The sequence below is a fragment of the Perna viridis genome, chromosome 6 (assembly GCF_037379345.1).
Source record: "Perna viridis isolate PV_CMFRI_1.1 ecotype Kerala chromosome 6, ASM3737934v1, whole genome shotgun sequence".
NCBI classification, from domain to species: Eukaryota; Metazoa; Mollusca; class Bivalvia; order Mytilida; family Mytilidae; genus Perna; species Perna viridis.
The window spans coordinates 14,156,058-14,168,205 of NC_142450.1; the positions used below are offsets into that span (position 1 = coordinate 14,156,058).

A 12,148-nucleotide genomic window follows, 5' to 3' on the forward strand; every position below is an offset into this window, starting at 1 on the left:
TTATTTTTTCACATGTCCTTAGAAACGCTACATAAGTGAAAGTTTTATTGAATCAATTTACATATTTTTTTAAAAAATCCTAAAAATATGCACTTCACTATAGAAGTCTATGGGAAAATTAATACGATACTGAAACCTTGTCTCAGGTCACACATATCATTTCCTGTTCCATCTCATGTTGTTTTGATTTCTTACAACATACGTAGGTGATACATTGTAGATATCACGGAGGACGTTTGATTGCACGAAAGTGTCAAGGTGATACATTGTAGATATCACGGAACACGTTTGGTTGCACGAAAGTGTCAAGGTGATACATTGTAGATATCATGGAGCACGTTTGATTGCACGAAAGTGTCAAGGTGATACATTGTAGATATCATGGAGCACGTTTGGTTGCACGAAAGTGTCAAGACGATACATTGTAGATATCACGGAGGTTGTTTGATTGCACGAAAGTGTCAAGGTTAATGTGACCCTCATATGTAAAAGTATTCAAGGACAGTATTAAGGAGTTAATCCTCAAATAACTAACGCTTTAAATTAAATATTTAAAAAGAGTGCGGCACGGACATTTTCAAATATAAAGGATGAGAAACATTCAGAGAACAATCAATTTCAGATTGTTTCCGTAATTGAACGAGGAATTTGAGAGGTAAGATATTCAAATACTTATAGTACTTTTATATGGATTTTTTTTCTTTATCGTATTAAGCTTTTCATCTAATTATAAAACGTAAAATTTTCCCCACAAATTCAATGAGTTTGTAATTGAGAATATAATTTTTCATGTTTTTGGTGTTAAGAAGTTGTAACTTTTTCTTTACAGAAAATCAGTTATGTCTTACAATCAAAAACGTATACCGATAGCATATATGTTTGTTTTTTTATATCTGTTTTCTTTTCGCTTATTTGTCTTAATTTGCTTTTGTTTTGCATTGCAATACTTCAGCACAAAATTTAATATGGATTGCAAAAAGCTCACGAATACCTATGATTTCTATTTGTAATGGCTAATATATACAATGTTTTTTTTCTGTTTTTTTTGTATATAACATAGAGGTCATAAATAGAAGCGGTCTTAATCCTATCAAATAAGCATATCAAAGTTAGGTAAACGTTTACATTTAGCTAGGTATTAATCAATCTTGTAGGGATTGAAACGATGGAGATGTTCAAGATGGTAAGGATTATGTTACTTCTTGTCATGGCACTTGCTGTAGGACAAACTAGTGCAGGACGGTTTAATAGAAGAATGTCAGAAAGAAATCGCTTTGTGGAAAAGCCTCGCCGCCCATTGTGTATGTCTTAATGATAAATACATTAATAGTAATTGTAAAAATGTGTCGGTGAACACATGTTAACATTTTAACCATCCACGCCAATTTCGGAAGTTAAAAGTATTCTCTATATTATTTTAGTCGAGTATTATACGGTTGCTCATTCAACGACACTTACATAATGTTGTAAAATATTTCTATACACTCTATTTCTTTTTTTTTCTTTTATTAGGAAAAAAAAAAACAATATTTTTTTTTATTTCTACCGTTATGACCGAGTTCAGGGGAACTTTCTTTGTATTACTAGTTTTGAAGTCAGCTGCTAAAGACCTGTCAATGTTATTAACGGTAAAATGATCAAAAATGCATCATATCATCATTATCGTGACACAGACATTCACATTGTTAATAAACATAATAAGGTACGTTGATGTACTGATTTTTGATATTTTATTTTTATTATATTTTGTGTCCACATATCACCTATTTATCTAAAGAAATTCAAGTAATAACTGTTCACTATTCTAATTTCAGATATAAAATTGTAAAAAGAGATTTGACTGAAAACCTTCAGCTTAAAAAACTAACAATGATTTCTAAAGATTAAAACAGGACTGTTCGGTATACAATATGGCTAAAATTATGAATATTTAATTTTTATCTAAATAAATCTGATATAGCTAAAATACCTGTTTTTGGTTGTTTGATACTATATAATTTGATACTACTTTCATATTTAAGAGAAATGGGGGTAGGGGGATGTCATGTGGTATATTTCAAGTGGACATGTTCATTAAATCTGCTAAACTTACGAAAATAGAAATCAAGTTAGAGTTCGATGTTAATAACATATATAAAAACATTCAAAAATACAAACAAAAACGCACAAAAATACCCAAACAATCTCATGCACACATAAAAAAATCCCTTATCCATGTAAACATTATGTAAAATGACTTTTTGAAGAATTTCAACACTTTTAACATTAAAATTTGGTTACCAACCCTACCTACATTCAATGTGTATAGATAGTCACTCGTTATTTTTGTGAATTATTTGTTTTCGACCATCTTGGCTCACATTGCAAAATATTGCGAACTTTTCAGTGGTATACCAATATCGTTTGACGCAGACATTTGGATCGATTATCAATACTATACCTTATGTAAACCATGTACAAGATTTATAGAATTTAGCCTGTTTAAATTAATTCCATGCCGTATACAAAAGCTTCAAGCCACACAATCCTTAGTTAACGAGAGGGACTTTTGAGATAGTTGTCTATCGAAAATTCGATACTACTACTGCATGAATGAGGGAAGTATGACAGACACTTTTCTAATCAATCAAATATAACTCAGTTCGAAAGGCATTGGTGTTCGGTTTTTCTGGGATAGGAATATGGATCGGTTTATTCTTACAATATTCTTAATCTGGCAAGATACTAAGAACATTCGTTCTAGAATCACCCAAAGAATTTAAAGATAGTTATATTATCATGTACATTCACAATATGCTATTCTGTTCCATTCTGTTCTCTGCATGTTTAATCTGACTCTTTTCTGTGTCCGAGATTTTCTCACGGAATGCTTATGCTTTCACCGCGTTTGCTTTTGGTAGGCCAAATCAGTTGGTTTGCGTTAGCATGCTTGTCTCATGAATTAAAGGTCGTTGGGTCAACCCCGGACTTGTTAACCATATATTCTGTAAACTTGGAAGTCATTGCATTTTTTTTGTATAACGGATATAATTTACTACAAATTGGCGCGAAGTAAGAATGGCTTTGGGTGGAGTATTTGAGTGCTGATGAATCTGCAATTGATCTACGAAACTGTAAAGCTGGGTTAATATTTCAGACTTGTTCACAACATGGTTTGATCAATGGATACTATTCCTTCACCTTTAATACATGAACTATCTGTTATAAAACACATATTTCAATAAATCAATCTTCGGGCCAATACGCAAAGGGTAATATCAGTACAATTGTATCTGCTTTCAGTGATTAAGTTTTAAATTTGAAGTTTATTCCGATGCAACGGTGTTGCACTATCAAAATTGGCTGAAAAGCGTTCAGGTTTGTGAAGTATTACAAATCTCAAACAAAGCTGAATAAACATATACATTTGGTTATATGTATATTTATACCATTGCAACCGTTATGATTGAGTTCAGATGGAAATATCAAACAACACGTTACAGTTCATTAATTGAATAGTGTTATATGTTATCTGTTTTAAAAACCACAGTTTACCCTATTTTGATTTTGGTCCAGGACAACGCTTGCATTAATTTTTTTCAATCGTGTATTTTTTTTTTCTTATTTTGTGTAAAATTCAAATTAGCATATTTATCGTGCAATTGAATTACTGGTCAGTCATTTGAAAAGCAACACGGGTTCAAATGAATTAAATAATCAATTTCACATGTCCTTGAATATTATTGAAAGGAAAACAATATTTGCATTCCTGGTTAGATAGTCTGTTTAAAAGAAGTATTTACAAGTTAATTAAATCTATTAAAAGAATATCATGTAAACAGACATTTGCTAGCATCAATTTTACAAATTTGCTATCGGGTTGTGATATATTTATCATTTCATATACATTTCGCCAGATGAAGATTTTTGAAACTCTGATCGTGAGAGTTGGTCGATGTATGTTAGTAGGTCAGTGATGAATGAACCCCGGCCCAGTCGGTCCCGCATATAGTTACAACCGTCTTTTACCAAAACAAAGCGAACTTAAGGTACAACTTACCCAAACCTGGAGAATTGTTTTACTGGTAATATGTATGACTTCAGAATTCATCGATGATGGAAGTGTAAGGTCTCAGTAAATGCAAACATGACGTCTTATTTGTTATCACAGGTGCTCTGACGTTTCAAGCTTCTCTGTAACGTCAAAATCAATGAAAGAAAATGCTGCCAGTTTTCTTATGTTGTGTTTCTTTATTAAGAAGAGGGTTTATTCAATCACAGTTTAAAAGAACCTAGGACTTCATTTAACACTAAAATAATCTTATGTGTTATTTACAAATATTATGGTTACTTGCGGAAAAAAATCTCCCAACTTAAAACGTCATTTATTGTGTGCGTGATCAAACGCCAACCATATGTACAAAAAAACTCCTTACACTGCATCTTTCGTTTTTCTAGGGCAATGACTCTAACATGGAGTCGTCTGATAGCTTGGTTATAAGTCTTATAATAAGGATTACATCGATTATAACTGAACAAAAATATGCCAAAAACCTAACGGTTTTGGAGATTTACGAAAACACTGACCCCTTTGATATATTCTTAGTAACAGCGGTCATATTTTTCAATAGATCAAAAATCTTCACATCAGTTTTATGCAGAATGATCTAAATTATTTTCAACAAAATGTAATCCAGGGAAATGGACCAGACATTGGAAACATACACACACAGCAAAGAACGTAAAATGGTTAAAAGTCGAACAAAACATGCATTTCTCGAAATGTACGGATGGACACGCAATTGTCCGCAAAATATTTCTGAGGGTATCACATAATACATACCTCGTCACTACGTGTGGTGGGATATAAAAACTGAAGATAAGGAAAGCACAAAACAGGTTCGTTCTGTATACATGCAGTATATGTAAACTTAAAATTGTCTGTAGGGTTCAAATTGCATTACCAATAAGTGAGTTCAACTCAGTAATTGTTGTGACTAAGCTGATGCGTTGACGCCCTTGCCCACTCCCATACCCCAATTCGGTCTGAGAGCATTTCCACACGCTGTTTTGATGTAAGTCAACCGAAGAGTGAAATAAATAAATATTGGGCTCCTTTTTTAATTTCATATGGCCATCACCAGATTTTGTATTGCTTTAAATAATATAATTCAGAAATATGACCAATTTATTATGTAGACATTTATAACACCTAAAGGAAGGTCGATCAATATATGACGCCAAAAATTCTTTCTAATAATTTTGTGAAATTGTTATTCATTTCAGGCTTTTTTTTTTTTAATGTAAAGAATTTACATGATGGCTAATTAGCTAATTATAAACCATCTACTTTGGTTCTGCATGCTCGCTAAGGGAACACTCTTCTTACAACTTTAAATGTGTTTTATAGTACGTGAAACATGTGAGTGCAAAGAATAAGCAAAGCCGATGTGTTAATACACTATTGATAAATTAATTTGAAATTAATAGTTTAATCAACGTCTTGTTTCGATAGGGTTCGATTGGTGTGGTAGCACCTGCGGCTTATTTTATTTTTTTACGGTGCCGGGTAGCGACTTTCATAATCTGCAAACGCGTTTTGCAGTTTGCAATCTTTTATATGATGATTTCTTTTATAAAATACTCCAACAACAAGTACACAACATCATAGAATATGGACATGGTTAATGAGTGTTTACGGGAGCTTTTAATTTTACGGCAAATTTCTTGAAATTAGTTGAAATATAACCTTTCAAATATAAACGTAAGACGGAGGTAATTTAGCAAATATGGAAACGTTGACGTTTTATTACAATTACCCGATAAATTGACCACATGTATTCAAAATCATCTGCATAAGACATTAATTCTTTATTTAAATAACACAACTCATACGTTATGCCAGAGCTTGCCGAAGCTTTGCAGACTTTTTGTATCGCGCTAGAACTCTAACACGTAGGCTTCTGGAACAAGATTGAAGTCATCACTACAGAAGTTTTATGGTCGTTATCGTGGATCTTTATGGTGTATCCATCGGCACCATGAAAACTGATTTATTCAACGGTCATAGTTTTCCTTCCCTTACGGTTTGTCTACCCCGGACTTGACTTTTTATGAGCAACTCGGTGGGTGTTTCTAGAAAAGCAGAGGACGTTTACCCTACCGGTGCACCTGGTCCATGCTCCCAGTTTTTAGTGGAGTCCGAGATGCTTATTTACTTTTGTTACTCTGTACATGTTGTATGTATCATGTCGGTTATGTTATGTTCTTAGTTGTGTTTATTAGTTTACTTTTGTTACTTTGTATGTATGATTTTATTACTTTATGTTCTTTGTTGTGTATGTCTGTTTTCCATGTCTAGTCTTTGTCCCTGGGTTACATTCTTTTGATTACCGCTATAACATTGGTTCCCTTGATTACTCTTTAACATCAAACAGGGGGATATTGAATAAACTAATAATGAATAAAAAAATTAAAATGATAAAATTATTTTAATTAATGTTATTCATATACATGTAAATGATATTTATAATCAAAATGAAACATTAATTATATTTATAAAGAATTGTAACAGCTTATTATGAACGTGCTCTGTCTAAGGGGATTATTGAAATTAAAATTTTGTAGATTTTACAAGTCTAGACGCGATCTTACAATATCTTAACATAGAATTTTAATACAATCTCAAATTATTCAAATTAATCAACGTAATTAATAAGAATCGGAATTTTAGTACAATTTCAAATTATTCAAATTAATCAACGTAATTAATAAGAATCGAAGGTCGTGCTTTGTTTATATTTTGAGAATAATAAAAAAGGAACATTATCATTAAGAAATTAATTTAAATGAGTAATCATGAGAACCAAGATTATAGCGGAAATAAAACAAGTCATCCAGGGAAGAAAGACTCATACAACAAAGAACATAATCTAACCAACATATGACGCACAAAGCAGTTTGGACTCCACTAAAACCTTTGAGCATTAGCCAGGTGGACCTGTAAGGTAAGCGTTCACAGCTTTTTAAGAAACAACCGAAAATGTTCAAGATAAAAATCAATTACGGGGTAAACAAAAGGGGAATGTAAGTGTTTGTAATAATCAATGAGTTATTAGAATTAATTTGATTGTAAAACAAATAAAGGTAGAAATGACAAGCAAACAATAAAATCAAATAATAATACACAAAAAGAAAAACCAAATATAAAAAAAAACAAAAAAAAAAAACAAAAAAAAAAAAAAAAAAAACAAACAGTTGTAACAATTTTAGTGCTTATTCTGCTTCCCTTGAAATTGGTTCCAAATCAATGAAGTCAATATAAATGTCAGCCATGATTTGTTGAAGGTTAACGTCGGCTTGATTTAAGCATCAAACATATTGAAGTAGGAACTGCGTTGCCGACAAGAAAAAAACATAAGTATACTTCAGATGTAAATAATGATAACAAACGTGGTAATATTAATATATATTAATGGTAATAATATCAATAATAATAATAATAATAATAATAATTAGATGATATAATATGATATAAGAAGCAGTTTGTAAAAATGCATTTTCTGTTATTGTGATAAAATAGTTTCATTATTTGGTCATTCTGCTAATTGAATAAATAACATTTTCAGGAATCAAACAACTGTTCTAAATGTCCTTACATGGATATAACAATATGCAAAATTAACACGAATGTGCAAAATATATCGGAGGTACGATTTTCTCCGACGATTGAAAATTGCAAAACGCCAATGATAACAAAAAGAAAACAATGCTTTGTCGAACCACAATTGCATGATCTCCAAATATAACTGGTCATTTGCTGTTTATTTTCTATGATGATATTTCAGATGTTATTAGAATTGAAAAGAAATGTTAGTTTACAATTAAAAAATCCGATTCAAGCATTCAATTAAATACATACATACATTTATTCATACATATATGGAAACACACATACATATAATTAATTATATTTATGTCTTTAAACTAATGTTCTGGCAGTACGATGGCAGACTTCCCACATCACATTTGACTTTATAATATATATATTCCTTTACCATGTGGTTTTTGTTCGTTTTAGTTTATTGCCCTTTGCTCCTTTGATATGATTTTGGTAACCAATCGTTTGTCCGACAGCGAGCACCACCAGTAGAATAACCACCATGGCATGTTATGGCATTGTGATAGACACATCTTTTGACAATTGCAATTTTTCTCCATCTCTTCAACCAGTTAAAGGAAACATTATTTTATTTCTATTGACCAATAATGTTGATTTGTTTCAATTGATATAAGGTGTGTCCAAAACCATTGGAATACAACTGGGAACAAAGTTTGGCTTTTGAAAAAAAAATGATTATCAAAATTAAAGAATCATTTCATTTCTCTCAAAAATTGTAATTATTTTAACTGACATCTACATAAAATGGCATTTCGCCACTTCCGTCAGAATATTTTGGCCATTCATAGTACTGCTCATACATTGTACATATATAGGTGTCGTGCGGGGTCCGTTCCGGAGCTATAGTGTTTATGCGTAAATGTCGATAAACAATAAAGTAGGGATTGTTGGTCGTGACTAATATGTAAATAGTATATTCGGAAGGGTATATATAATTCAGAAAATGATGTTAAAGTCATATGTAATACTAATTGGCTCATTGTTCGTAGTAAGAAGGGCAAGTTAGCTGTATATTTTATCTCCGTTATAAATGGAGAATATAGAGCTAAGATTTTCTTTTTTTTATAATTTACCTGTTGAAGTAATTTGTATTTCCAGCCCGTCCCTACCACCAAACGAAAATCAGGACACGATTCGCTGTTTTTTCCACGCAATTACATGCAATGTTAACTGAGACAATTTGTGTTTATTTTATTCTACCTTACGCATGATGTATGTGCTGACCTTAGCCTATCGTCTTTTTTTTTTTTTTTAGTCAATTGTTTCGGATATAATATGCTATGCTTATGTTAATTACAGTATTAATGGCTAAGTATGAAATTAATGTAATATAGATATTTTATATTATGGCATTAGGCATAATATTTCATACCAAGAAAGAAAGGGAAAAAAATGTAATAGCACGATACTGTATTTTTTAGACTGGTCATATATTTTTTTGTGTAACGTAAATATTATAATTTCGAACACGTTGAGCTATACTGCCACCTAAATTAATATTTATTTCAAAATCTCCCAAGTAATTATGAAATGTCTATGGCCAGGCCGTCCGAAGTAAAAGAAAAGTTTGGTTGATGTACTTAAACTTGTCCTTTCCGTTTTTCATAAACAGGGCAGGGTCAATGGTTACCTATAAATAACGTACACGTTTTGGTCCTGTTGGACGTTGGCAGCCTAACTGATTGCGATCCATAAACACATTAAAGGGGACACAAAATGTGAAAATTATGTGAAATGAGGGGAAAAACTTTATTTCACTACAGTTTTCTTTGACAATCAAAAATCATAATATTCCTACGATGAAAACCTTTTTGTAACATCTAAGACTAAGTCTAAATTTCATACCAACGTACTTTTTGTTCGTTTTACACGTTATTTTTGTAAATGCTTGTAAATCGTTTCGTCTGGGATTAGCAATCTTTTCAAAACAAAAATAACCAAAAAGTATAATTTTTTCAGAAATTAACAGAGTAAGATCTTACCTGTGTACGACGGGTCTCACTTGCGAAAACAGACAGAGATGCAATGGCTCGAATTTTCCAGTGTCTTGTATGTAAAGTAAGCATATCTAACCATCATAGACTACTGCCCAGAACGTATTGAATTATTAACTTTTGTGATCCTTACCTTTATTCTTCCGTAACATATTACATGTTTGTTTTATCTTTCACCGATGTATCGAAACATTTTACAAAGTGATGACGTACAGTACAATGTTCACTTAAGATAAAAATGGTTCTTTAATGGATAATTTTTTTCAATTTTCTCCACAGAACGGCAACCATTCCCCATACCATATTGTCCATATTAAAATACTCAATTCTCAATACTCAATACCCTTTACTTTTGTTTATGAACTCTCCATTATTTACATTTTCGATTTGAATTATATTGAGTATAAAATTTTCAAAACTAATATTCAATGCACTTTGAGTGTCCACCGTGAACACCCTAATCTCATTCATTAACTGCACGATGATCTTCACGTATGGAGTTTTCATATCACATACATTATGCCAGAGCTTGCAGTACCTACGCCGACTTTTTGTATCACGCTAGACTTCTTACAACAAGGCTTCTGGAAGAGGATTATTTTGCTATAAGATTGAGGTCGTCAATACAGATGTTATGTGGTCGTAATTATGAATATGTGAATCGTTAAGGTGTGTCCATCTACACCATGAAAACCGATTTGTCCAACATGTCATAGTTTTCCTTTTCCTTTTCATGTACCCCGGACTTGACTTCGGCAGAACACGGCAGATGTTCCTAGAAAAGCAGCGGTCGCTTACAATATCAGTGCAACAGGTCTATGTTTTTACTGGAGTCCGAGTTTTTCATTTAATTTTGTTGCTTTGTACGTATTAATTTGGTTATTTTATGTTTTTTTCCTGTTGTATGTGTCAGTTTCCCCCGTCTGGTCTTTATCTCTGGATTTCATATTTTGATTTCCTTGATTATTCGTTCACAATATCATACATTTCTTTTACCTTTCGTCAATCCTATCCGACAAAAAATTGATTTACATTTACTGTTTTTTTTTCTAATTTGAAACACATATCAAGGACATGTAAGCTATATATAGACGTGCATTGTTTGCATGTTTGGATGTTTTCACCTTACAACTTTTTTGTCGGTACATAATGTTGACTCATAAACTTATTTAGGATAAAAAAGTGAAATAATTTATAACAAAAAACTACTATTGATTTTTAAGTATAAGACTAACGGTACGATTACAGAGACGATATTTATTAAGTGTTGTTATATCAGGAGTCGTGGTAGGGTTTTTAAAAATACACTGGATCCATTTTTAAAGTCGAAATTCTGAAGATAAAGAACAAATGCAATTAACGGTTGTGTACATCAAACTGCATGCACTAATGGGTAAATATGATGTGTGTATCTATGGTCAAAGTTTAAATATTGACGGAAAATATCAATAAGGAAACACATATTGAACACATTATGGAAACATGAAGCATATAAATAGAAAACAAATGTTACTGCAAGCCGATCATAAAATTTGTTTTACGAAAAAAAATGTATCATATCAAAGGCTGATTAATTTAAATAAAAAACAAAAACAACAAAAATAAAAATAAAAACAAACAAACAAACAAACACAAAAACAAACCAAAAGACAAACAAACCAAAGCAAAACAAGCAAAACCAAACATGAATAAACAAAAAAAAAAAAAAAACATTCATCTACAAACCAAGCCACAAAAATGATGAATTGGTCTTTTTTCCGGCGTTTGAATTAGAATTAACAATCTATCAGTCTGTTCAATTTGATGTTTGCTTATTTAAAATTAGATTACTTTTTTATTTATGACGAGGTCGACGTCCCTGCACAAAATTATTTCCCTCTGAAATCCTCATGTCAATACGTTCTCCATTTGTCCGTCCAACAATAAATGCCGTGACGACAAGAAAAAGGATTCTTACTATCTTGAACATTTCCATTTTTTTATATCTAAAAAATTAAAATGAAATATTTGATGTTAATGTTGTTTCAGTAGTAAGTGTTTTTAACAATTTTTCCATATGAAGTTTAGTGAGTTGCAAAAAGTTGTAAATTGGCTGGAGGATAATGTCAGGAAGCCTATTGGAAAACTTTTAGAACTTGCCAAAGGACTTCTGGAGTGCTTTATTTTATTTTATATTTTATGGATTTCTATGTCTGGAAATAGCATGACCAAACGTCGTGATTTAAATACATGGTACGTGTATGACTAAAATACTAGGAAAGAAAATAAAAAAAAAAAAAAAAACACACGCCCCCTAAATATATAAAATAAAGAAAAGACAAAACACAATTAATAATAATACAACAAATGTGAGCAAAACTATTGCAAAACAAACCCAAAAAATATAATACACATTTTAATAAAATAATTAATTAAACGCGGCAGAAACAAAAATTATATTTCAATATCACCTGCTTTCAAACTGTCTCTGATTAGAAGCCGGAAAGATATTGGA

The 12,148-nt window shown here is 31.4% G+C and overlaps 1 long non-coding RNA gene across 1 annotated transcript; it reads left to right on the top strand.

The window, feature by feature from the left end:
- The first annotated feature begins 367 nt into the window (after window positions 1–367).
- LOC148613752 (uncharacterized) lies at window positions 368–1,955 on the top strand. Its single transcript, XR_015923153.1, has 3 exons — window positions 368–655; window positions 1,155–1,301; window positions 1,815–1,955. It is a non-coding gene; the product is annotated as an uncharacterized LOC148613752 (long non-coding RNA).
- Window positions 1,956–12,148: the final 10,193 nt, after the last annotated feature.